Here is a 25,908-nt window from a genome sequence, read left to right on the forward strand (position 1 = left end):
TGGAAAACAAGAACAGGTGTCGTAAAACACCACTGCGACTGGGATGTGCATCTGTAATGACCCCACCGGAGAAGCTGAGAGTGTGATTTCCAAAACAAAAACCTGTCAGATACAAGCTCGTAGTATTCATCACAAGCTCAGCTGCAGCCTATCTGCTGTACCTGTCGGCTGCTGCGTTCCTGACTGCCCGCTCTACCAGGAAAGAGCTAACATCTGGCTTTTGCAGTCTTAATCAGTGTGCGATCACAAAGCAATGACAAAAAAAAAAAAAAAAAAAAAAACAGCTTCTTCTTTTTATGCATTTGCCAGTAAACTGGACTTTTCTTCTCCACTTTCTTTGGTGTCCAGCTTAACGTGCCTCTGTGTTTTTATTTATGGCAGAGCCAGACTCACCTTGGCCACGCACGTAACAGCAGTCTGAAATGCTGTGCACATGATTTTATACCACACAATACACATAATATGTATGCTGTAGTTGTAAAGGATTTTACTTCAGTTGGGAAGGATTTACAGATTCAGTCTCACACACGCCGATCGACTAAGGCTGATCCGAGCCGCCCCGATAATATCAAACACGTTTGATATTTATGACCTGACATCCACAGAGTCCGGAACAAGTCCTGCAGTGTGTGAGGATCACAGATTAAACCCAAAAGCAATAGCAAAAGCAACAACAAAGCCAAGCTGAGGTTACAGTGAGATGAGGTGGAAGTGTTATATCAAAAAGTTGAAGTAATGATGTTAATGCCTTGCTGACAACACTGGGTTGCGATGATGCCTCCTCACCTCCAGCTCTACTGAAAAGTGTACGGCGCAAGTCTCCAGCCGTGGCTTTACCCGAATTCACCCTTTTTGTGTGTTTCCCTTTTTCTGTCTTTGCATATTAACACACATTTGATTGTGTGAATTCCTGTGAGATTAAAGGTCATGACATCAGCAGCATATCAGGCGTCAGCAGGATAATCTGTTACATGGTTGATATTTGGTACTCCATCCTTGCCAAATCATTTATTGTAAGCCTATTATTGCTGGAGACATAAGACGTCTATAAAATCCATTATTATGCATGTATTATGCTGTGATTTGATAAGTTTTACACCTTTCTCAACACACTGAGTCATGCTCCAGACAAAGTTGCAGGGTGGAATGCCTACTCGATATATCCGGCCTCCCATCATTACGAATTCCAGAGCGGGGACTCGAAAAGATGAAGTAAATATCACCGCCACATATTAGAAAGCCATTAGTGACGGTGAGGCTTGCATATTAACCTAACACTAAGGTTTTGTGATTCATTTCTGTGGTTACACCCTCGTCTGCAAAAGGAAAAAAAAATGTTTTACAGGAAATATGACTCAACAGAGCAACTGGGATTGTGCATTAACGGCTGAGACTTGTGATTGTTTACCACTGACAGAGCAGACCTCCCTGTGTGTCACCATATTTGCACGGCGACTCTTAGTGAAGTCTGCGTCCTGAAGTGGTTGGAATTCTGATTTTGGAAATTCGGAATTGCACAGCATTAGCACACTGTTTAAATAATTAGTATTATTTATGTTTTAGTATTGGCAATCGACCATAGCTGAACAACACCATAATTTCCAGTGTCAAGTAGAATCGGTATTCTAATGTCAAGCATCTAAAATAAGAAACTTTACACAAATGATGAATGAATCAAAATGCTCACATGGCGTCTGTTTAAGTAGTAGTATTGTTTTATGCATATGAAAGGTATAAATATATAAAATCTTTCAAATGCATGTCCAAATTTAGGATAAGCAGCCCAGTTATTTTGGATATTCAGATATGTGAACTCTTGTTATGCCCTCCATCCCCACAGCGTTCATGCTAGATTCTGCTGTTTGTGTGGGCTGCTGAAGGACATGTTCTTTCACACCAGCACTGACAGATACATGGGGAGTTTGATATTGAAGTGGTAGATGTGGAGAAAGTATGTTTTCATCATCAAATCAGGTCTTTCTTTTTATAACGCAATGGGTAAAAAAAAAAAAAAAAAAAATCTGTCAGAACCTTGCAGGTCCTCTAAGGTGCACGAATCAAAAGAACCAAAGGAGTGAAAACATTTCAGCTGTTCTGAGGCAACAAGTTGACAAAGCTTCAGTTTTAAAACCAGCGTGTTTTGGCAGCAATAGCCCTTGCCTGAAGCACAGGATTAAATACATAGTCAGTAATAAATACGTTCAATAACCTCCAGAATGTTACCTCAAAACCCACAGACCAATCAGATGCCAGCATTTTAACCACCTTGCTTTGGGTATTCAACCCTTTATACAGTACAGCAATGCACAGAGAGTTTTGTAAGGCCTCTACACCTCATACATGGACAATGATTTCCATAAAACATGATAAAAAAAAAAATCGCCAGTAACACCTTTGAGACCTGCCTCCTGCAGTCTCCCCTTGCTAAACATCCATCTATTTATTGACGAGGATAAAGCAGTCAGTCATGCTCTCTCGTTAGTAATTGCATCGCTGCAGCTTCATTTGTTGACCCTTACCCATCTGAGCTAATTAAGAACTCATACCAGGACTTTAAAGTGTTGACCAAAGGGCTTCAGCAAATCGTTACTTTGATATCTGTACATGGTGAGAAACATATCAAAAATCCTTACGTGTGTAAAATAAAGTTTTAACTAGTCTACTCGGAGGCTTGTTTACTTGATAACCCCCAGCTCCCGCAACATAAAAATAAATCCAGTGTATAGCCCTTAGATAAAGAAGGGACCCACTTTCAAATATTTGTTTTGGCAACAGAGGCTCCCCAAAAACAGGTTAGATTGCAGTATTTTCACCATGGGCAGTTCTTATTTGAATAATGCCAGTGTGGCTCATGCATACTTAGCAGACAGCCGACTACTCACCACACGTTGGCCTGACTCTGCTCCTCTCCTCTGTGGGATTAAATGCATGCTTTCGCACAGCTTGGCCGAGTGGGACTTGCTGAGCATCAGGTAGCTCAAAGTGTTTTGTAGCACAAGAGCAAATAAGTTGTTTGTTGATTTGCCACTGCTGACTTGTTGACCATTTGACCAATCGGATCCGGCTGAGATGCATAAACAGTGGCATCAGTGTTGTCTTGCTGGAAATGCAGGGACTGATGTTGTAAAATAGCAACGCAATGGACAGGAATGGTGTCACTGTAACATTTTGGGTGCACAACAATAATTGGAATCAGACTTTTATACTTTTTTTCTAGCCTAAGCAATTATTATAATAAGCAAAAATTCAAGTTGATGAATGTTTTATGGGACCAAGCTTCTGCAAAGAAATTCATAGCCCTCAAGATCCAAATGTGTAACGCATATAATCTTATGTGATACTGCAATGTAAGAAAACTGAAAAAAGAAAAGCCTTATAATGTGTCAATGATGTTTGTATATGATGCTGCATAATATATTGTTAGTTCATTTTTCCTATAGTTAGAAAGAGCGTGTCAAAAAGACTGAATACAGGCACGGGCTGGTTCAGGAAGCGGCCGGAGGTGGAAATGGCCACCGCTGAAATTTGATTGGGGCCACCATAAAATTCTGATCTATGACTAGCTATTAGCAAGGTGAGAGCTTCTACACTATAGCATGGACATTGGCACTAATCAGGAGAGAAAAAAAATGTTGGCAAAGAGAAACTCTGAAATAAGAAAGTGTTTTTTTTTTTTTTTTTTTTTTGCAGCAATCGCTTTTCAGGAAAGTGCATATACAGCCACATGCAGCTTACGGTGTTGTGAAAGTTTGAGCTGTCTGTAGATCTGGTCAAAGGCCTTAAAAGTTACAGAGGTTTTAATCTAGACACTGGCTGAGTTAGGCAGTCCCTAGATTGCTCTGGACCTAATGCTATCTGATCTCATTTTACTTCAGTCTGGCGAGCCACCAGAGTCTGCAGCCTCAGCTTCACACCTGGGCATGTAGAATCCCAAAAGGTTCAGGTTATTCTGCGCTAAGCACTCACTCTATTTGATTTTGATGTCATTATTATCATTATTATTATTAAGTCTCTTGGGTGTGCTTGGATGGTTGAACAGTGTGTAACTGTGGAATAAGTCAGTGAACTAAGCCAGCGTGAGGGGTGGGGCATTGGGTTGCAGGGGTTTGCTTGGATCTGTGCCCCACCCACGTCACAAAAATAAATAAATAAATAAATAAATAAAAAACTGGACATGGCACTGAATACACAGACCAGGGAATGGAGTTGCAAATGTAAATAGAATGTTCATTTTCATTTTAATTAACTTTTCGTATAACTTTTCGTATATTGGCCTGGGATTTTGATATCAAATCAATCTAATTTCTCTCTCTCTCTCCCTCTCTCTCTCTCTCTCTCTCTCTCTCTCGCTCGCGCGCTCTCTCTCTGATTAGTGATGGAGGGTGATTGGAGAGTTGATTAGCCGGCTTAACTCCTGTTTGGCTGTGGCGACCCTACTCCATAATTACATTGCATTTGACAGAGTGCTCACATGGCTTACCCTGCTCTACCACTGAGCTGCAAATATACCGCTCCCATACGCACCGCATGGACTTTGATACAAAGAGCAACAAAGACAGGAAGCAATGCATATATATATATATATATATATATATATATATATATATATATATATATATATATATATATATATATATATATGTATATATATATATATATATGAAAAATGTAATTTAACGTTATGCTGCAGGCAGTGAAAGCAAATCTTGGCAGCCACACATCACATCATGCAACACTATTTTATATGTGTCATGCCGAAATAAAAAATGCTGTTTTAATATAATAAACATTTATGTTGCGATGCAATAAATAATGCCGCACTGAGAGAAGATCTGACTGAGCTGTAGCAGCCTCTCTGAGCTGTGAACCGAAATTGCAAGGTAACATAAATCAATATCTGTCTCTTTCTGTGTGTGTGTGTGCGCGCGCGCGCGCGCGTGTGTGTGTGTGTGTGCGCACATGTATGTGTTGAAGGCTTTACATCAATTTAACCTTTCAAGTAGTATTTTGTAAACTGTACTATAGGAATCCACTGTGGGGAGCTGTGTCTCTGTGTCTGCTCTCTCTCTCTCTTCTCTCGTTCCCTCTCTCTCTCTCTCTCCCTCTCTCTCTGGCACATGGTGTTACATGCAGTGGCTCTGGGCCGTTGTTGCTCATGTTAAAAGCTCAGCTGGGAAGTCAGAATCCCTTGGACCAGTGCTCTGTGGCCTTAGTGTTTGGCTGTGTAGCTGCGGCTTGGACAGACCATCTGGGTGAGGTGGGAGGGGTGGGTGGGTGGGGTGGCTGGGTTGCGGAGCTGGTGATGCACGTGTCTGTTTGTGTGTGGGTGGACGGGTGATGGGTGAACGGGCAAGTGTTTGTATGTCTGTGTGTTTGTGTGTGTGTGTGTATTTTAATTCTTGAACTCACTCTCACGTCGACTTGTTGGAGGATATCAAAATGAGGGTGTGAGTGTGTGTGTGTGTGTGCCTTGTGGATGGAGAAGGGCGGGACAGAGGGGGTTGGTGAGGGGGGTGTAATGTCTCCTGTTGGTTTTTATGCATATGTAGTGATCCAGTACTCTGTGGGACTGTCTCACTCTACATCACACCAGTTTCCTTCCTTCACTTACACCATATAAATATGCACATTTTCATACAGTATCTGAATACATACACATATACACTGCATATATCTACATGCATGTGTGCAGTCTATAAATATACATATACGTATACTCATGCATACATAAAGTACATATACATACATATATATAAACATACTGTACATATTGTTAAGATACAGACATAACATGTCTAAATGTTACATGTACCCACACATACCATATACACACACATATACACATATTTAGGCCTACATACACACAAATAGTGTGGGTATACAGTACATTCACATACAAATGCATGTGAACATACACATACTGTTAATATACACATATGCGTACTGTAATTAAGACATAAAAAATCCACCTTTATGTACACACACATATGGGTCATGTGAGTATTTACACCCAGCTTGCAATTTACAACAATACAATTAAAGGTGCATGATGCAAAATTTTAGTCTTAAGGGTAAACGCTTTAAGCCAATCTTGGAAATTTTGTGTAGTGTGCCTTTAAAAATGGACATATTCGTGCACATATACAAATACATATTCACACTCTGACATACACGCATATGCATGGATGCACACACACACACTTACTGGCTGAGAACTTTATCTTTTTCCAGAGCTCTCCTCATTATTCGTTTTCAGTGGCTAATGATCTTCACTTTCCGCATCCAACAAAGAGGATGCCATTATGGCAGACCACGTCATACAGGCTCCAACATAAGACAAAAGGATTTACTTTGTTGTGTACTTTTCAAAAAACAAACAAAAAAAAAAATAGAAGAAGAAGAAGAAGAAGAAGGCCAGCAGCTATTACAATAAGGGGCAAAATTTCATGGTTTGTGAAACTGAAACGGTCTGTGAACTGAAAATGTGCGTGTGTGTGCGTGTGCATGCCTGTGTGTGTGTGTGTGTGTGTGTGTGTGTGTGTGGAGTAAGAGGAAGACAGAGCATGAAACGGGAGGCAGGTCCTTGTGCTTCAGCGAAACAACAAAGGCTCTCCACCCTCTTTTGCATTTTCTCCTCTCCAGCCTGAAGATGCAGATCTAGCCTAGGTAATTATCCTTTGATTGAGTATTCATAAACGATTATGCTATTGTTTTCTCTTTAATGATGCAAATTACTACTAATTACCTCAAGTTAATGGATGCCGTGAGTCTCCATGAGCTGTGCAATAGCGCAATTTGGCGAGGGTTTATCTAATGGTGCCATGTGTAAATATTAGTTGTAGGTGTCTATGTATAGTTAGTGGAAGCGTGTCCATTTGTCTTACTTGTCCCCAGCATGAGTTTGATGGATGTCTGAGCGAAAAAAGTTTCACTCTGTATCAAGGAGATTAATGTCATTAGTGCGCGTGAGTAATATACCACATACTAGGTAGAAGGAACCCCTTGTGGAGCTTTTGTGCTTGTAAAAAGTAAATGCTTTGAATACTCAAGGATTGTTTCAAAGTTTACAAAAGCCCCCCTAGAATCACTTTAGGCAGAAATTAAGTTGCCTTGGAGTTTAGACAGTTAATAAGTTGCCAACATCATTTATTCCCTCCTTCCGAGTACAAATCTGTTGCCTGGCTTGAATCGGTCTATTCACTCAGTTTGTGATGGCTGTCTCATCTGTCAAAGCGCCTCTCACGGACTCCAGTGAATCATGTCGCAATTTGCTGCTGGTACTTTCATCACGGAAACTTTTGCACGGCCCTACGATCCTACAACTTTCCCTGATAAGATTTTCTGGAGTGTGTGAATAGAAAATTAGTTCGGAAACAACTGAACAAGGAGAAAAGACAAGGCAAGGCCATGCAAAGCAATTATTCTAAATGCTACAGCAACACAAACTCACTGATAGATTACCTAAAAAACTCAGGGTGTAAGAAATTAGATTAGGCCATTTTCAAGTATGGCTACATTAATTAATGATAAAACTTTGACGGATAGCTCTGGTTATTTTCAATCTGGGCCTACATTTCCTATTTTTTTTTTTTTTTTTTTTCCATTATGCTTCTATACTTCTTGGTTTGCAGGCATTCACACACAAATAAATGGTGCTGGATGTTACATACGGTTTGTAAGATTGATTATATTGGTGCAAATATAACTGATAATTTTTCTTTTTACCTTGAACCGCTGTCATTGTTGGAAACTGTACAATTACTCTATACTTTATCTCTCACGTTGACTCACTATAGTAATTTATACAATTTGATTCTTCCAAAATTTCACACATATCCTACTTGCAATAACCACCAGGAGGTTGATGTGTTAGCAATTTGTAGTTACAGCAAATTCAATATGATATAGCTATGACATCATAGTACTTGAATGATAGTCACATATCAAATATGGGAGTTTATCCAAACTTGGATAATTGGATAATGGATATAGGAAAATGCCAGTGCAGTGTGAATAAGATATTTTGCTGAAAAAAGACATTACTTGAGTGCTTTTATCTTCAACTTTTGGAGCTTCCCTTTGGCCCTCTGGACTGTATTTGCAAACTCATGACATTTCGATCGGCACCTATTGGCATTGTGACAAAACCCAGGTTGAAAATAACCAGAATCATCCTCTAAATATACATTTTGCATCTTGGCTTTGCATATTGTTGCTATTTCTGCTATGTACTCGTTGTCTTGTGTGTCAGTAGAGCATTAATTATAAGACATTAAAAAATCAATATGTACAAATAAAACCAGTTCACCTTGTCACTCACATGTCTTCACGAGCTCAAGAGTAATTCTGGTTAAGTCAGAGCATCAGTCAAGGTAACTTAGTTCTTGAAATATCACTAACTTAGCTTATATCACCGGTGGGCTGTAATCCATCAGTGTTTTCTGATGCCAGTTTTATTCTTGATTTATTTTACCGGAGGACACAAACTGTCTTACACTGGTATTGAAACATTCTACCCTAAAATAAATGAGTAGGTGTAAGCAGTGTTCACCAGGGGCATTTTATTGAACAAGGCTCGAGGAACCACGCTCTCTTTCCTGGGAACTGTATTATGCAGTCCTTATGAGCACAAAACCAAAACTTTTTTTTCAAAACAGCTTCCATCTGGCATCATTACAACACAGCAAAGCCCTGCCTGGAAATGGAGGTCATGTAGAAGAATGAAAAGCCCAGAACTCAGGACTGCATTGAAATTCCAGACCATCTTATTGAAAAAATATAAAATAATAATAATAATAATAATAATAATAATAATAAAAAATACCTGCACACATATTCTGAAATATTTTGCAGTTAAATTAGGAGATTAAATGCACTTTAGTTGCTTGTATTAACCAGAAAAGGTAATATATAACAAATGAAGCCCAATGCCATGTTATCAGGCTGATGAATGGCAGTTTTAATGAATAGGTTGTGCTTTGTCGCTTTATTTATTTATTTTTATCCTATTTATTTATTTTTTCCTTGTTCGAATACTTATTCTCACAGATTTGCACATGTGTACAAGGTATCGCTGTAGGGAAACCATTACTTCAACTGATTCACTGACAATTGAGAGTTGAGTGTTAAGAGTTGTATGTCTAATGAATGATTGTTGTATTGGTTGTGCTTTTATTTATTGAACTGGGAGCTGTCAACTGAATTGCCCGTATGGGATAAATAAAGTTATCTGAATCTGAATCTGTATCTGGATTTTGAAGCATTTTTTGCCATATTATGTTCATTCAGTAAATATGTAAAGTAAAGTTAAAGGTTAAAGCCTCTGTGTTAAAAAGGAAATTTTGCTTTAAATGCTGGAAGGTATTATTCTTTCAGATGGATAGATGATTGATAGAGTAATATATATATATATATATATATATATATATATTATATCACGGTTTGCATATACTGTATGTTGTACTATTGTTGTACTATTTTTTTGGCTGATGAATGCCACTCAATCCTCAAAAAAGAAGAAAAAAAAATAGAGATGCCTCAGGAGCTCAGAGCAACTGTTTCACTCCATCATAACCCAAAATGTAAGTGTATTGTTTATGTTGTTGTGTGCATTTGACATCAAAATATTAGGTTCAAGACAGACATTTAAAGGTGTTACATTAATCCCATGGGTTATTAGTATTGGCATGAATCTGAGGTTTTTTTTTCCATCGTCAATTTCGTCCTGAACATCGGCAAACAACGTGGTGCACCCTCCCGTGTGAAAACTTCACAGCCTGCCTTTAAGTTTTCCTCATCCAGAGACCAAAAACACTCAGCGATGCTTTGCTTAACATTCTCCGCAAGTATTTACATGTACTCACACCTGGAAGCTGCCATGTAAAACACAGCCAGCTGGTCACTCTGTGGAGGATTCACTTCATACACTCTGAATGTCCTGCTCAAACACACCTCACGAGCAGCTGCTGAGCGACTGGGGAGTTTGTTTCCCAGTCGGTGTGTCGATTTGAACTGGTGACCTGCCACTCTTCCTGTAGACCCATCACATCAGTCTCCTTCACTGGATCATACTTAATTAAAACTGCCTCTTTAGCATGACTACGGTGATTTATTAAGACACTGTAAAACAAACAACTAAAAAAAAAAAAAAATCCATGGTGACAGCTCTGTGGGCCTTTTTTTTTTTTTTTTTTTAATTGACTACAAAGTAACACACTGGACTTTTCAGTTAATAATCGTTGCATAATGGATGAATGTGCGGTTGCTCACCTGAAATAGTTCCCAAAATAAATCTTACTCCATCAGACATGTTGAGAAAACTGTATTTCATGTTTGAAAATGTTTTAATATACTGGCAATATTGTTAAAAAAAATACAATGTAGAGAGTGCATTCTCAAGATGATTTAGTGCGATCACTTGTTGCACTTTCTTTCCTCATGGATTCTATCATGGTGAATTTTTACGAATGGAATAGGGGAGCACTTCTTTTAAACCGCATGGAAGCAGTGGGAGGAGCTCGAGTCTCATACGTTTTGGGGAGAGACTAAATTAACTTTCTAGGCCTGCTCCTACTCTGCCTCTAATTGGCTAACCCTAACCCAACCGTAACCCTAACCTTAACCGACCTAACAATTTACATGTGGATTTTGGCGACAAACACTGCAGAAAAGGTCTGAAAAAAATCACACCACAGTTGGTACTGGTTTGTATCATACCTCCCACAAAAATCTCTGCAAAGCACACATTCGTTTCTGAATTGTTAGTGGGCTCTGGTATTGCATAGTGCATGTTTATCCCTATAAAGCCTGAACTATGAAAGAATTGGCAGAAAATTCAAATTTTTTGAAATTGAACCCTTTATTTAGTCCTATAACTAAATAGTTATAGGACTATAATAATAGTTCTATATATATATATATATATATGTTATTACACAACCTTTCTGGTGTATGATATATGATATGTACTTGAAGTGCCAATGGTATGGTCTAGGGTAAACAGGGGAAGTGTTCAAAGGTATACAACAGTATTTTGGTCAAGTATTGATTAAACTGAAAACAAAAAACGAAATTGAAAATGTGTATCATATATGATACAAATGGCTTTATAGGGTTAAGTGTGAGCACTGAGCACTGGAGTACATGATCTACCAGGGACACAGGAATGACTCTTCTGTCTATCTTCTCCTCACTGTGTGGGTGAGTTTACCAGCTGCCCAGTCTTTCTAAAACTAGGTGTCGTCCTTTAAGTACATTTACTTTGGTGGACGGGAGAAACGGCAGATCCTCTGTCTTTCACAGTACCGTGTGCTCGTATTTATCTCTTTAAGACTGACTGCACCCAAATCCTGACAGATATTTTTCCTTTAGGGGTCTTAAGCACTTGAGGAGTGCAGGAAATCTGTCTTGATAGCCGCTCAATACATTGGCCCTATTACACACATCAAATTCAAACGTGAAATGCAATGTCCGCTTGTGATGCACACTTCAAGTAAACAGATGTAAGCTTTTCTCACATTCCTGCTCAGGCAACCATGGTGATTATCAGTTTGCCTTGGAGACACAATGGGAAACTGGGTTGTTGTGTGCTCAATGGCTTCTGAAACTGCTGGTTTTCGCTCATAATTGAGGGCTGTCCATGAATAAGTCAGGACCACAAATCTATGTTGTACAGCTATTTTCCCTTTTCTCCCGCCTGCCCAGAGTACGCAATGCAATAGCAGAAGCAGTCTCAGAGGATGAAGATGTAAGGGTGAGTGCAGTCCCTTCCATGTCTGTCAGTCCTCTCCTCTGTCTGAATTACATTTCATTGCCGCCGAGTTTCATCAGAGCAAGTTGTTTTGTTTTGTCGTGTTTTGATTTGTTTATTTGTCACAGCGTTATGTCCTTTAAAGAGCCCTAGGCAAAGCAATATGAATATTTCAATGGGTCCAGTCGCTCTCAATGTTTCCCATGACATTTGAAGGGAGCAGCTCTCTCTTTCTGTCACTTTTATTGCTGAAGACCCTCCTTTTCAAGGGTAGAGCATTCTTGTGCTACTATTTATAGCTAAAGTAAGGGCGAGAGGGGGGGAGTTGGTCTGCATGTGTGTATTTTGGGGGTGAGGAAGAGGTGTTGGTTGACTTTGGTATTGATGAATCATTTATTAAAAAAAAAAAAAAAAAAAAAAAAAAAAGACAAAAAACGAGGACTGAGAAGGCGAGAGATGTTCATTGCTTCATAACACCTGCTTCTGTTTAGTTCAATATTGTATTCTGCTGGGAAAGTCAGCAGCTCAACTCTGACCTTGCTATTTATCGGAGGAATTGTAGCTGAGGTTCAGAGGCAAGACCATACCAAAACTTCACCTCTCCCTGACATTTATCTTTATAAGCCTTCCTCCCCTATGCACCTGCCTGTACATTGTTTGAATAGCTTAGTTCTAAGCTTAAAGCTGCCAAGGGCGAGTTTCTTCCAGGATCAGAATCAGAATCAACTTTAATGGCCGAGTGTGCTAATGCATAGAGGGAATTTCACTCAAACGGGAAAATAAATAGATAATAAATTGAAATAACAGAAACAGGATGATGTGCAACAAGGTATGCCACAATGTACAAAAGTGTTGTTATGGCTGAATTCCAAACTTTTGTTATGAGAAGTGTGTTGCGGCTGCATTTGTTCAACACTATTTTATCATTAGTAGTGACATTCCAATGTTATACCTCCAGGTATTCATGAATTAAATGTACTATGGAATAAATACAGGTTCTCTGGCTGTGTTTGGGGTTGTATTGGGACACAAAAATCTATTTGTCTCCAATCAAACAACCAATCACAGGTAGGGGACGTACCTCTGTAGCTCAGTGTGAGTCACGCCTTGTGCAGCATTTGGTGTGTACCCACAGGGCAGCCGGTCTCTGCTGTGTGTAGTACTGAGCAACTTAATTTGCAGCATTACTGTGGAAAAAAAGGCAGAAAGGGAGGCATTCCTTATTCCTTAGTTAAAGACAGAGTACACAGCCAAATGAGGGAGGACCGGAGAGGAAGAGCAGCAATAACAAAGGCATTAATCGAGCAAAGGATACAACTCAAATAAACCCTGGAGGTGTGCTTCAGCAATGATGAGAGCGACAGGGTTTGAAAGTAATGCAGAGCTAGCAAATGTGGTGCTGGACGGGCAAAACCACCTTTATTATGTTTCAATTTATTATGCATTTTGGAAGATCAGTCATCTTGCTTGAGCCTGTTGTGACTGCAAGCATTTTCTACGGTGTGCATGTGGGTGGGAGGGACTTGGAGGAAGGACTGAATTCCAGCAGGGGCGGGAGTGGGTAGCGGTTGCCATTCGAAATTTCACAGAAATTCCAGTGTCACTTCTGGAATACAACTTACAACCAGCCAAGTTCTCACCAAAGGATGGATAGTTTATCTCTTGATCCAATATCTATTTATCCATGAGCCATCTGTATACATATCCTGTACCCAAAGAGGAAGGGATCCAGAAGACAGCAGAGAGAGACACATGGTCATACCAGAAATCCAACCAGAATGCCAACGTGCCAGTGCTCCTCTGTCTTGTCAGTCACTTCCACTCCTCCGGGTCCTTTTCTTTGTTCCCGCCAAGACCATGAGTCACCCTCCGCTGATGAATCCTGTGCATACTGGAGCTTCTCCTTTAGATACAGGAATAATTGCAAAAGAGCTCGCAGTACGCAACTCATCACAGTCATCACTCTTCTCAACTTGAGGGCATCATGCATGTAGCAGGAGCGAAGACTTTTTTTTGTCGAGGCTCCAAGCTGTACACAGAGCCACTGCTCACGTGCTTAGTCAGGTCTCCTTCAGGTTGTCTGCCTCAGGGGCATTTCAAGGCTCCAAGGACATCAGGGGCTTAGGCCAGTGAATCAGTGGGTATTGCCAACAACCTTGTGATACAATACGTATAACAATAAATGATACAACACTGAGAGATAGACCTCAATGCTCTGAGGAAGACACACTATAAACCAGTCTCTTTAGCGATGTTTATGCTTCTCTTTAATGCCGTGATGACTTTTAATTAAGATTGCTCCTATGGCACAGTGTGTATCTGTCTCCTAGTCCAGTCCAATCATTATAGCACTTATTGCCGAGGTTTTTGCACTGCCAAAAAATTGCACACACAATTCATTTAGAGATGGATTTGGCCTTGCCCTATTATGTGTATGAAAAATTGAATGTTAGTAAAATATGTAGAAACCATTTATTGGACCTGTACATTTTTCATTCTGCTGTCCATTACTACTAGATCTATATGGATTTCCTTTTTCAACATTAAATCATTCTATTTTAATCACAATATTCTACATCATGCAAAAGTGTCAAGCCTCTATAATTAAACAAGATGTGTAAGAGCTGGTAAGAGATCAAGCGAGTTATTGTCAGATTTATTAGGAGAGGTGTGCATCTGTAATAGACAGACATTTGTCTACAGCTGTTTCTTCACTGCTGTACGATGCCAAGCAAATCACAAGTAATAGAAACATTGACAGTGAGGCATATGGCTCTATCAGAGGCAGAATATTTAACCTGTTATTTACTAAAAAGCTTTGGATGGACGTGCAAACACATGTACACACACACAAATGCTGGGCCTCTGATCCACTGACTACATTTTTAGGCTTTTATTGGCTTTTTTTTAAAATATAAGGATAACATAAATACTTAAAGGAGAAGAAAACATGTACAGTTGTCCCTTGCTATAACGCGGTTCACCTTTCGCGGCCTCGCAGTTTCGCGGATTTTTTTTAGTGCAATTTTGCATGCTTTTTTTTTTTTCTGGACTTATTTTTCTACGAAGGTTTGAACTTTGAGAGTGTTTAAACAGGAGAGAAAAGTGAGAAAATGTTAATGTTTGTCTGAGAAAAGTGTATAAAGTGTGTAGTGAGGGGTTTTACAGCCTTAAAACATCTATAATAATTGTAAAAAATAAAGCTGCCTACTTCGCAGATTTCGCCTATTGCGGGTTATTTTTAGAACGATTAACGAGGGACCACTGTATTTATGTGATTTGCCTCTCATTTATTTTAACTTTTGCACAATTTGTTTAATGTTTTAACCTTTACTCACACTGGGTAGACTCACTGAGCACAGATGCACATTTTCAGCAAAGGAGCTGGGAAGGCACAAAACAGAAATGACAAGAGGAGACTGTGCTAGCGGGAGCATTTGCATTGCTCCTTTTTTGTGCCGCTTTACTACGTCCCCCTCATGCCGAAGCAGCAAAGCGCAGTTCCACTCATCTACATTAGAATGCCAACTTTTTCCAAACAAAAGAAACATTTGGGGCTGGCATTAAAACAGGCTTTGCCAGACAACGGCCCAACAACACAACAACTGGTCTGCCGTTATACATTTCACAACAGTTATTGGCCTTCAAAAGCTTTTCAGAAGTATTATGTTTCATTGATCAGACAACAAAGCAAAACAATTTCAAAGTCTTGTGGACTTTGGAAAAAACAGCAGTACTCCTCTCCTTTGAATAGCAGGCAATCATTTTGCACAATATGCCACAACATCACCACACAACAATGAATTTAAGGCACAATACCAAGTCCATAGGTCAGCTAATATAATCAGTTCTGTACCTCTGTCACAGGACACTGTGCAGGCTCGGCCTCTAATTTCCAATTTTGGCACTAGGATGCCAGCTACCATAAGTGTTCCCCCATCCATGTTTCAGTATGTGTCACAAAATTCATCTGCTTTTTCAAAATCTGGTGACTGCCATCAGGATGCTAGCTTCCAATACATTTTTTCTTCCAGTTTCTCATCAGTGTGTTCCTCGGTCCAGTATAGCAAATGGAACTGGGAATGGCAGTTCTCATGTGTTATTCCACCTTTTTCTCAGCATCCTCCCTGTCTCTTTTGGGTTTCTGCCACCGGGATGCTGACATCATCCAATCTTCAATATGCGCTGCCAGTATCTTCTTTCATCAACACTCTACCCCCAATTTTCCCTTAGTGGGACCCGGATGCCAGCTATTTTCACTAACTTCTCTTCCCTCAACCAACAAAATCATCTGCCCAACTTGGCAACCAGCACAGGGATGCCAATTCCTTCTTTGGCTCCTCAATCTCCTTCTCATCAGTCTTCCCTCGTCATTTTAAGATTTCAGCACCAGAATAACATCAACCAGTCTGCAGCAAGGTTTGCTAGCACTCACTCTCCCATCAGCAGTTTGGACTCTCAGTGATCTCCCAGCTTTCTTTCACAGCAGCAACTCACCTCGGTGTCTCTCACCTTCTTACATTTCTCACCTTTCGCCCCACCTCCACCCACCACTGTCATCACATCATTGCAGGTAATTACACAGATTTGGCTGAGCTCATTCTTACCTTCCGTCCCAGATGGATTCGTTGATAGACATGAGGGCCCAGTTGAGATGCAAGCCCCTGCCTCAGCATGTTCCAGTGAGCTCATAGCGACTGATATCACTTATGCCTTCTCCCTCCATGGGGATGTCATCTGCTCCGCTTACCCAGCACATTGCCAGGAGATAGATGATTACCTAACCACAGCCCTCAATTTAGGCTTTCACTTTGGAGGAAAAGGCTTTTATCACTAGCGTATCCGATTTGAGTTCCTTTGCACCGAGGAGGACAGGAAAGGCAGAAAAATTGATGTTTGAAAAAGGCCACAGCACCTGCCACACTTTCAGTGACGTGAGATGCAAGTCTCGGTGAAGGTACCTGCATGTGTCTTCATACTGTGGCAGAGGTCACTCTCGCACTGCTTGCTCCCACAATCCCACCAAGCAATGACTAGAAATGAACTTCTTAACATAACAACTGCCCTGTATCACAATCAAGGCTCAAGCTTTATTTGCTTCCTCGTTAAAGGTGGTTCACAGCAGTTCCAACCAGGGATCATATCTGAGCTATTTTTTTTTTTTTTTAAACCTCCACTCTACCTTAAAGCATCCAGAACGTGTTGACAGAAGAAAGCAAAAGAAGTCAAAGAGGGCTTCATGTTTGGCTCCTTTCTAAATCCGTCATGCGCGAAACATTGTGCCAGTCCTACAGGCGCAGTTAAAAGGAAATACTCTGGGACCTGGCTTACAAAAGCAGATATTGGCCGTGTCTTGAAGGTCCAACCAATTCACCCACACTACAACGCAACACATTCGAAAGGGTCTTGCTATGTCACAGCCAGACCTCGCTTCAACTAAAAGTGTAACGCTAAGTTTTTCAATATACTCTCAAAAGCAAAGTCCCGGACACTCCAAAATAAAATTTCACCTCCAGAGTGACTTATAGCATAGTATATCCTCAGTCCTGGCCTCCAGTGAAGAAACTCAAAGTGCTCCCCCACAGAGTCTCTCCTCATCCTCCACAAGGTCCTGTCACCTCTCCAGAATTGCTCAGGATAATTCTTGTGCATTTTTTTTGTAACTTTCCAAGTTTTGCTGCCTATAGCAAACCTTGGCCAAATCAACATACCCCTAACTAACTCCCCTCTCGCTTCAAACTGTATTAAATGTCGACTGCACTTGCCTCCGGGCCTCATCATTTTGCCCTGTTCCTGTAAAGCAGAACACTTTGGGCATCACTCCTCGGTGGCTGGAGCAGTATTACCTTATAAAGTCTAGCTGACTCATCCAGATGATGTTCTACTGTACAGATGTTGCTCCCTCTGCTGGCTTCTACTGGGTGTCTACAGAGGAACATGGTTCTCAGGCATATGATCCCCAAGTTGACATTACAATTCCCAAACTCTATGGATCTATAACAATCCAGAGATGTACTCATTCACACTGATAACCTTGCTGTCATCAATATTATCACTGAAAGCCACTCTAACTCTGGAGATGTCACACCTACCGTGCACTTTCTTACTTGAAATTGAGAAGCTCGGCACTATATGCAGATGATAATTTTGTTCGAGTTCCTCTGTTTTCAGTGACAATATTCAACATTTGAATCCAGCATTAAAAAAGAGCATCTGATTCACAAAATTTAGATCTCTGTGATCATCAGTAGCTTTGCCGCTGGTACCCTGTTTTTTTTTTTTTTTTTTTTTCTGCATTCGCACCTGACATTGATTTGCTTTTTGATGGTTGGCTGTGAGAGAACAAAGACTTGAAATACACACGCAGTGGTGAATGCAACGCCACAGTGCTACAATGCAAGTTTCAAATCAAATTTCATCCTTGGTGAATTCCAGATACAGCTAGACAGCAGTTAAACAATCACATGTTCAGTGTCAGGCTTTCCTTATTATTTTCTCAGGATGCCATCCAGCAGGTTTGCTCTTGTACTGTTGTGCCTCCTATAAAGCAACCCTGTGCTGGTGAAGAATTTGACACATGGCGCCTAATGGCATGCATCAATGACATGCCAGTGAGAGAAAGGAAAGGCTTTCTTCCTGCCAAGCTTTGCTATGAAGTCAGAGTCTCACCCCAAACAACACACCAGAATAAGTCCTAAGAAAGGGATTAGTATAAGAGCAAGTCACTAAGGGGAGAACACAAATAAACAAACATTTTCTGTTGGATTTAGTGTCGCACTTGGACACACAGACTAAAAAGTGCACAAATATCCATGCATGCAAACATTCATCCACGTGCACACACACACACAACACACACAGGCAAACACAATTACATGCAAACGCTGCTCATATGTGTGTTGGGTGTTGAACCCACTGAGGCTGAAACTCATGTTTATTTATGTGTGAGCTTTATGTATTTTCAATTGTTTGTTTGTGAAATTGGTACATTGGCCGACCTTTAGGCATTCCCTGTGATTCTATGTGATTTGCAGACTGTAAAAAAAAAAAAAAAAAAAAAAAAAAGCAAGCGGCTTCAACATCCAGCCCCCTCCTCTTGTAATCAATGTTGAAAACAGTACATGCTTGATTGACAGAGCTCGTTAGGGGGCTCTTATTTTTCCAATCAGCAAAGTAATTATAGAGGGAGCCCCCTGGGTTCCCCACATGTAATCTGGTCACAGTGGCTAGATCACCCCCTGATAGGAAAGTGATTGCTGAAGTCCCTTGGTTACGCTGGCTGTAAGCTTGCTAACACTTGCCCTGCTGTCTTCATTAATGAAAATAGATCAGACGGAATATAGGCAGTGTACATAATGTCTAAAAATGTAAAGAATCTGTCACATTACCCATTTTCATAGCACAGCAGCGAATTTTACATTGATATGTTGTGTGCAACAATGCATAGACAATACATGCGGTGGATACTTTATGTCGTTTCATCAAAATGTGGCATGTTATAAAATATGAGACATGAGAGGCAATTTATGGACTGACAGTGAGGAAAGTGCTGAGCTGAGGTTTAGGAAGCATAGTTGTTGTGTTTTTGATGGTATCTCGGAGCAAAGTAAAGTGATGGCCCAGCAAGTCTCAACCTCTGCAACCTTTTAAGATGCTAAGAACGTTGAGGTCACCGCAAATCCTGTGCTGATCACAGTTTGTCTAGTAACCTGGTTTTGAAATCAGCTGACAAAATCTGCCACTAAAGATTCAATCGTGCCATGTTACAGGTCTGACCAAGTCTGACAGACAAAAAAGGCAAATAAATTTGAATCGGAATTCAGAGAAGAATGTCAGCACTGTTCCTGCTTTCAAAGTGTGGCCAAACGTATAATTACATTTTTTTTTTTTTTTTTTTTTTTTTTTTTTTTACCCAAACGTGTTTAGTATGCCGAGAGGGACTTGATTTTAAAGCATTTAAAAGGGCTATTGTGTTACCTCCAAGCTCTTCTTCTCATCATTGATGGAGCACTGTTGATGCGTTGAGTGTGTAAGCCCCCTTAAGCTGCACTGATTGGACCTATCACACTCTGCAAAACGAAAGAGGTGATACTCATAATCCTAATCTTTGGCGCTGCCTTTCATGACATCGCTCACTTAGCCACATGCCTATTGTAGAGGCGACATCTCCACTCGGAACGTGAATAAGCCAATGATTTCCCCCTGTCGTTCAAATTAGACCAAATCCCCGACGCTTAACACTTAGACACAATTCACCAGCTATTTCATTTTTGACCCGGAAAAACAGCCCTGGCAGACAAATGAGGCCATGGCTATCCATTGTGCATGCTGAGATCAGAGGGAAAAAACAACAGCAAGGCCGCGTGATATTAATGCACACGTCACATCGGGAGGGGGGCGAGGTCGGGAGGCGGGAGGGACAGCGATAAACATTGAAATTCTCGCAAATACATCAAAGCTGATGCGTAATGAACCCTTGTATCTTAGGGGCATGGAAACATATACTGTATGCCTCTAATGTGATATTTCCCATTTCAGCGTGAGCATTCAAATCATATTTCATTCATGACACTTCCTGCATTCTGCCCAACACCAGCAAAATCCCATGGGGCGAGGGCTGCACAGCAGCGGTGGTGAGGGCAGGGACAACACAGGTTGAACTGCTCTTGACAACGGCTACCACACACACACACACACACACACACACACACACACACACACACACACACACACACCTACAGACTCTCAGGGCTGACGCTGTACTTAGGGCAATCACTTGATCCCTTCAGGTTGTATGGAAATTAAAGAGGGTTCATAGGTTGTTGTACCAATTACTGGGAACCTCCAGTTGCTTTTTTTTGCGGCAGCTTGTGAGCAGGAAAATGGATTCTAAACACACTGGCCTTTCTCCACGCTCACCAGCCTATGGTAAATTATGTCCCGAGGAAGTGTTTTAATAACAGTTTTTTGCCGAGTTTACACCACGCTGCATAAGACGCAGTGAGATGAATAAGTACCCCGCCACCTGGGTTCTGGGTCATTTTGGTTAATAGGGTGTGCTATAGTCACTGTATGACTGCAGTAGTGGATTCTGATGGGAAGTGGGCGAGATTACTGATTACCTCACACACACACACACACAAAAAAAAAAAAAAAAAAAAAAAAAAACGCTCACTCAGTTTCATAACCCACTGGATAACTCAGTGAGAAAATACAAATATCCCCGATGTCTTCAAATATGGCATGCAGACTAATTTTCCGAATTTGAATAGCCCTATGTGAATATGCAATCATACTTCTCCATTATCACATGTCGTTTTAAATTTAAAATTAACATTTCCATCCTGCATCAATCAGAGAGCTCTGTTTCCCCCTTCAAACATGTCTGCAGAAGACAAGAAGTGATCATCTATTTTTTCCCCTGTGTGTAATTGGATTATTTGTTTTTTAGCGAGTGTAGTAACCAATTTGACTTGCCATTTTTTGTCTGTCAGAGTACTATAATCCTGTCACATTAATGCTTAATTCCCCAGTTCCTAGTTAATGATATTATGCAATAGGTAATCTTTCACTGGTTTCCCAAACAGCCTCACGTAAATAGTCTTTTTCCTTTTAATGTAGCCATTTGCAGCTACAGTAATAGTGTAGCAATCCCATTAAGGTAATACATTTCACAATAATGACATAATAAACTTACCACAACTTTTTTTTTCCATTTATACTACATAATTATATAATTGTCACTTCATTGGGTTTTACAGTAACGTCACTTTCTGCATTTTACTGTCCCTCTGGAGAGCTCTCTGAGGTGTGTGTGAGAAATGTGCGCTTGAAATTAACTTTGACTGGTTGACTGATGGACAACAGAAAAGTTTTTAAAAATGTCAGACTTTGAGGAGTACTAATCCCAAATGAACGGTACGGTAAAAACTCAATACACAGCTGCCACTCATTAACTGATTTTATTATGCTACATCATTAAATGGGATGATTACAGATCCACTTTCAATATTTCAGTATCACCTCTGACATTTACAGTTGTTCTATTTTTCGACACAGAAAATTTTTCAGCATTACGGTTAATGTGGTAAAACCCTAAACTGTGATAATTATTCCGTTAACAGAGAGAGAGTTATTAAGTTAACAGCAGGTCACTTATTACATTAAAGGGGCATTTACAGCTAATTTCACTATAAGCTGCATAGTTATCCCACTTGTGGTTTATTACATCTATGGGAAGTCATTACTTTAACAGTTGTAACAAGCTTTGAGTACAACATTATTCCTCTTTATTTTCTACACTTACCCTCCTCCTGCAAAACGTCTGCTTTAGAAATTGTGAAGTGAACATTCATTACAACATTTGACCAAAGCTATGTTATTTTTATATATATATTTTTTTTCTACTGAAGCTGGTATGTTGCTCCATTTCTGTGGTGGTGGGAGGGCCGGCATGGACTGAACTGTAACTCAATGTATATGTTCCTCTAAAATGATAACCATCAACTATCCTCCCATGATGCATCTACTCCCTGCTGCTCCTACGGCTGTATTTTGTTTTATAGCATTATATTATAGCGACTGCCAACAGCCAGGAATAATACAATCAATTTGTCTCGCTCACCGGGGAGAACAGAAGCTGTTTTCTTTCTTTGCTCTCCCTCTCTCGCTCCCTCTCATCTCTGATTCAAAGTTGGAGTGAGACAGGCTCTGACTTGCACAGTTACTGTATATGAATAAAAAATGGGTTCCTAATCAATTTCCAGCCATGTCAACGCCCTGCCGCAAATTGTCAGAATGTCTCAGCAGGATCCCTCAGCGTCATGAGCGAATGCCTCATAGCTGATTACCAGCGATTTCCAATCCAAAAAGTGAAAATAATGAGAAAATAATTGCTTTCTTCTTATCGATACTTATCATGTAGGCTACTTGCTTGTCTGTCTGTGTTTGCTTAACAATGTCAAAAAGGACACGATGCCACCCTGCATCCAGCGATGTTTCTACACTGTTGGTGGAACACCAGCTGTGAAAACACTGCCGTACAACCAGCAGGAAAACAAGTTAAAGTTTGCAGAACTTAAACTAACTCTACAGGAAGCACAGAAACCTTCCTAACTGCCTGTTTGTGTTTTCATACTGAACGTCACATTTGCAAAAACTATCAGCATTCAAATTGTCAACACATAAAAAAACTTCAAGTTAAATAGTAGAACTGTGAGCAAATAAGTTATTATGCTTGTGTACTACAATGTAGATATCGTACATATGAGGATTTCTTAATCAACAGTGGTGGACAAAGTACACAACCCCATTACTTGATACTCCTGGTCAAATATTACTCCACTACAAGTGAAAGTTGCTCAGTCAAATATTTACTCAAGTTAAAGTACTGCAGTACTTCCTTTAAAATACATAAGTATTCAAAATTACATTTGCTCTTTAACATCAATGCATTGCTGTAATGTTTTCACAGTTCATTTACAGAGCCTCCTAATTCTCTGAAAGCACCTTATGAATGCACCAATTTGCTACACAAAAGTACTTACAGCAGTCGAGTTTGTGCTTTAATACAACGGAGCGGCTGTATTTTACTTTGAAAGCGGATGTCTTTGTCTATGATGTAGTTCTGCTTTTACATCAAACCCAAGCTGGGTTTGATCAATCACATTTTAGAAAAGACTCAACAGTTGATTTCAAAGCTTTGGTTAAAAGTAACATGTAATGATGCCGTTCATAGAAATGTAGTGGAGTCAAAAGTACAATATCTGTCTTTGAAATGTAGTGGAGTTAAAGTAATAAGTTTCAAAAAAAAAAAAAAAAAAAACCTTGAAAAATGTTCTAGAGTACAGTACTCAAGTAAATGTACTGTGTTACTGTCCACCACTGTTAATCAAGCAATAAGATTAGTTTTATATCAGGCAATGGTGGACTCAGAGGAGGGAGCCAAGGTGATCTTAGCTACCCCTAAATTATGACTTGACACCCCAAGTGTGCAAGAAGATATGAAAAAACAAACAAACAAACAAAAACAATAAAATACTAAAATGAAATAATGCAAAAAACATGATGTAAGCACTGTGCTCTATTGCCACTTTGTTTGAGCAGCGGAAACAGATCACAGCCTGTGAGTGAGTTGCGGTCTGTGTCACAACAGAGAATAAAGGGCTCGCTAAAGTGAAGCTTCAGACGCTCCATGTGTTCGCTCTGAGGTGGCGACTGTAAACAGCGACAGTAACTGGACTCTTTCAGGTTACGGGAGATGTGTAGGACTGCATATCACTAAGATGCACAGTTGACATGAGCGCAGTTACAATGACACCATGTTGTTGCTACTTAATTAATTCCAAAAGAGCAGACACTTTAATCAGTATGTACTACAGTACAGTATGTTAGCTACCCATTGTGTTTGGTTTCACAACACCTCGACCCTGTGAGGAAAAAAAAATGACGACTATTTTTTGGTTAATTGCACACATCGCTAGGTTTATGGACTTTGAAGCCCCTATGATAGCCTTGGCCATCTGTTGGACACCTCATTTATTTAATTTCAGTCAGTAACAGCATAACGCAAATAACAAATTGCTAAATTTGTCTGTGGGCTCTTTCCAGAGATATAAAAGCATGCAAGAGTGTTTTCACAGCCAACCTGTTGGTCTCACTTTGGACTGGTCCGTGTTGATGAGGGTCACTAATGGCCACTGCTTGTTACTAATAGCCATCGTTGAATCGTCGATTGCCTCCCCACTTCTATAAAGTGGCTCGGTTCAGCAGAGCAGATGATGTTTGCTTGCCCTGTGGAATGGTCAAACGCTGTTGCTCTCATATTCTCCGCACAAACATTTGATTATTTTTCAATTTGCCAAAAGTTTTTCTGCAAGTCATGACTCAAAGCAAACTTTTTGGCATTTGCCAGAATTGCCAGATGGTCTGTGTGTGTGAGTGAGTGTTTGTGTGAGTGTGCATGAGAAGGGATATATTAATGAAAGTATGCTCAAAACCTATCTGCTTGGTACAAAAAAAAAAACTAATTTGTGGAAACTGGAATCAGTGAGCGATTTAATTTTTTATATTATCAGAGAAGCTAAAGCATTGAAACATGGAGAGAAAAACATGGAGAGAAAATAAAAATGGAAAAAAGGGCATTATATTTGTCCCAGGCTCTTGTCAGTTTAGCAGCCTGATGCTCCAGCATCTCCTCCACAGGGTCACTTAAGAGACTCTGATCTGGAGAAAAACATCTGAAAGAAATAGGAACATAAAAGATGAAATGAAAAGCTATGTCACTTTTGAATGCGTCTTCTCCTTCTCACTTCTCCATGCTGGGTAGGACAGATCCCGTCCCACAGGAGTGTTTTCTTATCTCTGACTTTATTATACTGTCTCCATTATGAGATTGATGGTAATATGCACTTTTGGTGACAGGATTTCATTTGATTAAATATGATTCATACGTTACATTCCATTTTTTTTTCTTTTTCTTGGCCCAGTCAAATCTATTCAAAAAGCTTTAAAAGATTCTGTCTAGATAAAGGATCGCTGTCACCAATTTTCATGTGACACGCACTCATATCTGATCGGTGCTTATTTGATGGGGACCTTAAAGAAAATTGCCATAAATTGATTTAGGCTTGGTGATTTGTGTCTCTACATGCTACATGCTATAGGCTTTATAAAGCCTATACAGATTTGCATAAGTGCCAAGTTTGTGTGTTTTGTGCAAAAAATGCACTATTTTTTCGTGAGATGGAGAGGGAAAGCGCAAGATATGGGGATGCCTGACACGTTTACTGGCAAGCTTCAGTCTGTACTCTGCAGCACCGGCATTAACGTTAGCCTTTGAAAAAATAATCTCTTCTCGTGATAACACTGATCCATTCAGGTACAAGATGTTTGCTGGCCTGTGTTCATTGCTCAAACGTCTTGGTAGGGCAGGTTCTTACTGGTAAGGACTTAGATAATTCAAGAATGTTCTGTAATCATAGCTAAGCCAACAGTTACCATCATTGATGTGAACGTGTATAGCCCTTATCTTGAGTAAACTAACGTCAAGCCCCCTTACTCTTTTTCATGAGTTGATTTAACACTGTATGGGTCATTTTGGTATTTATTTATAATTATTTGTGTACTTAATTGGCCACAACATCCTGATTCATTTGTAA

This window comes from Myripristis murdjan, chromosome 4 (genome assembly GCF_902150065.1).
Source record: "Myripristis murdjan chromosome 4, fMyrMur1.1, whole genome shotgun sequence".
NCBI lineage: Eukaryota > Metazoa > Chordata > Actinopteri > Holocentriformes > Holocentridae > Myripristis > Myripristis murdjan.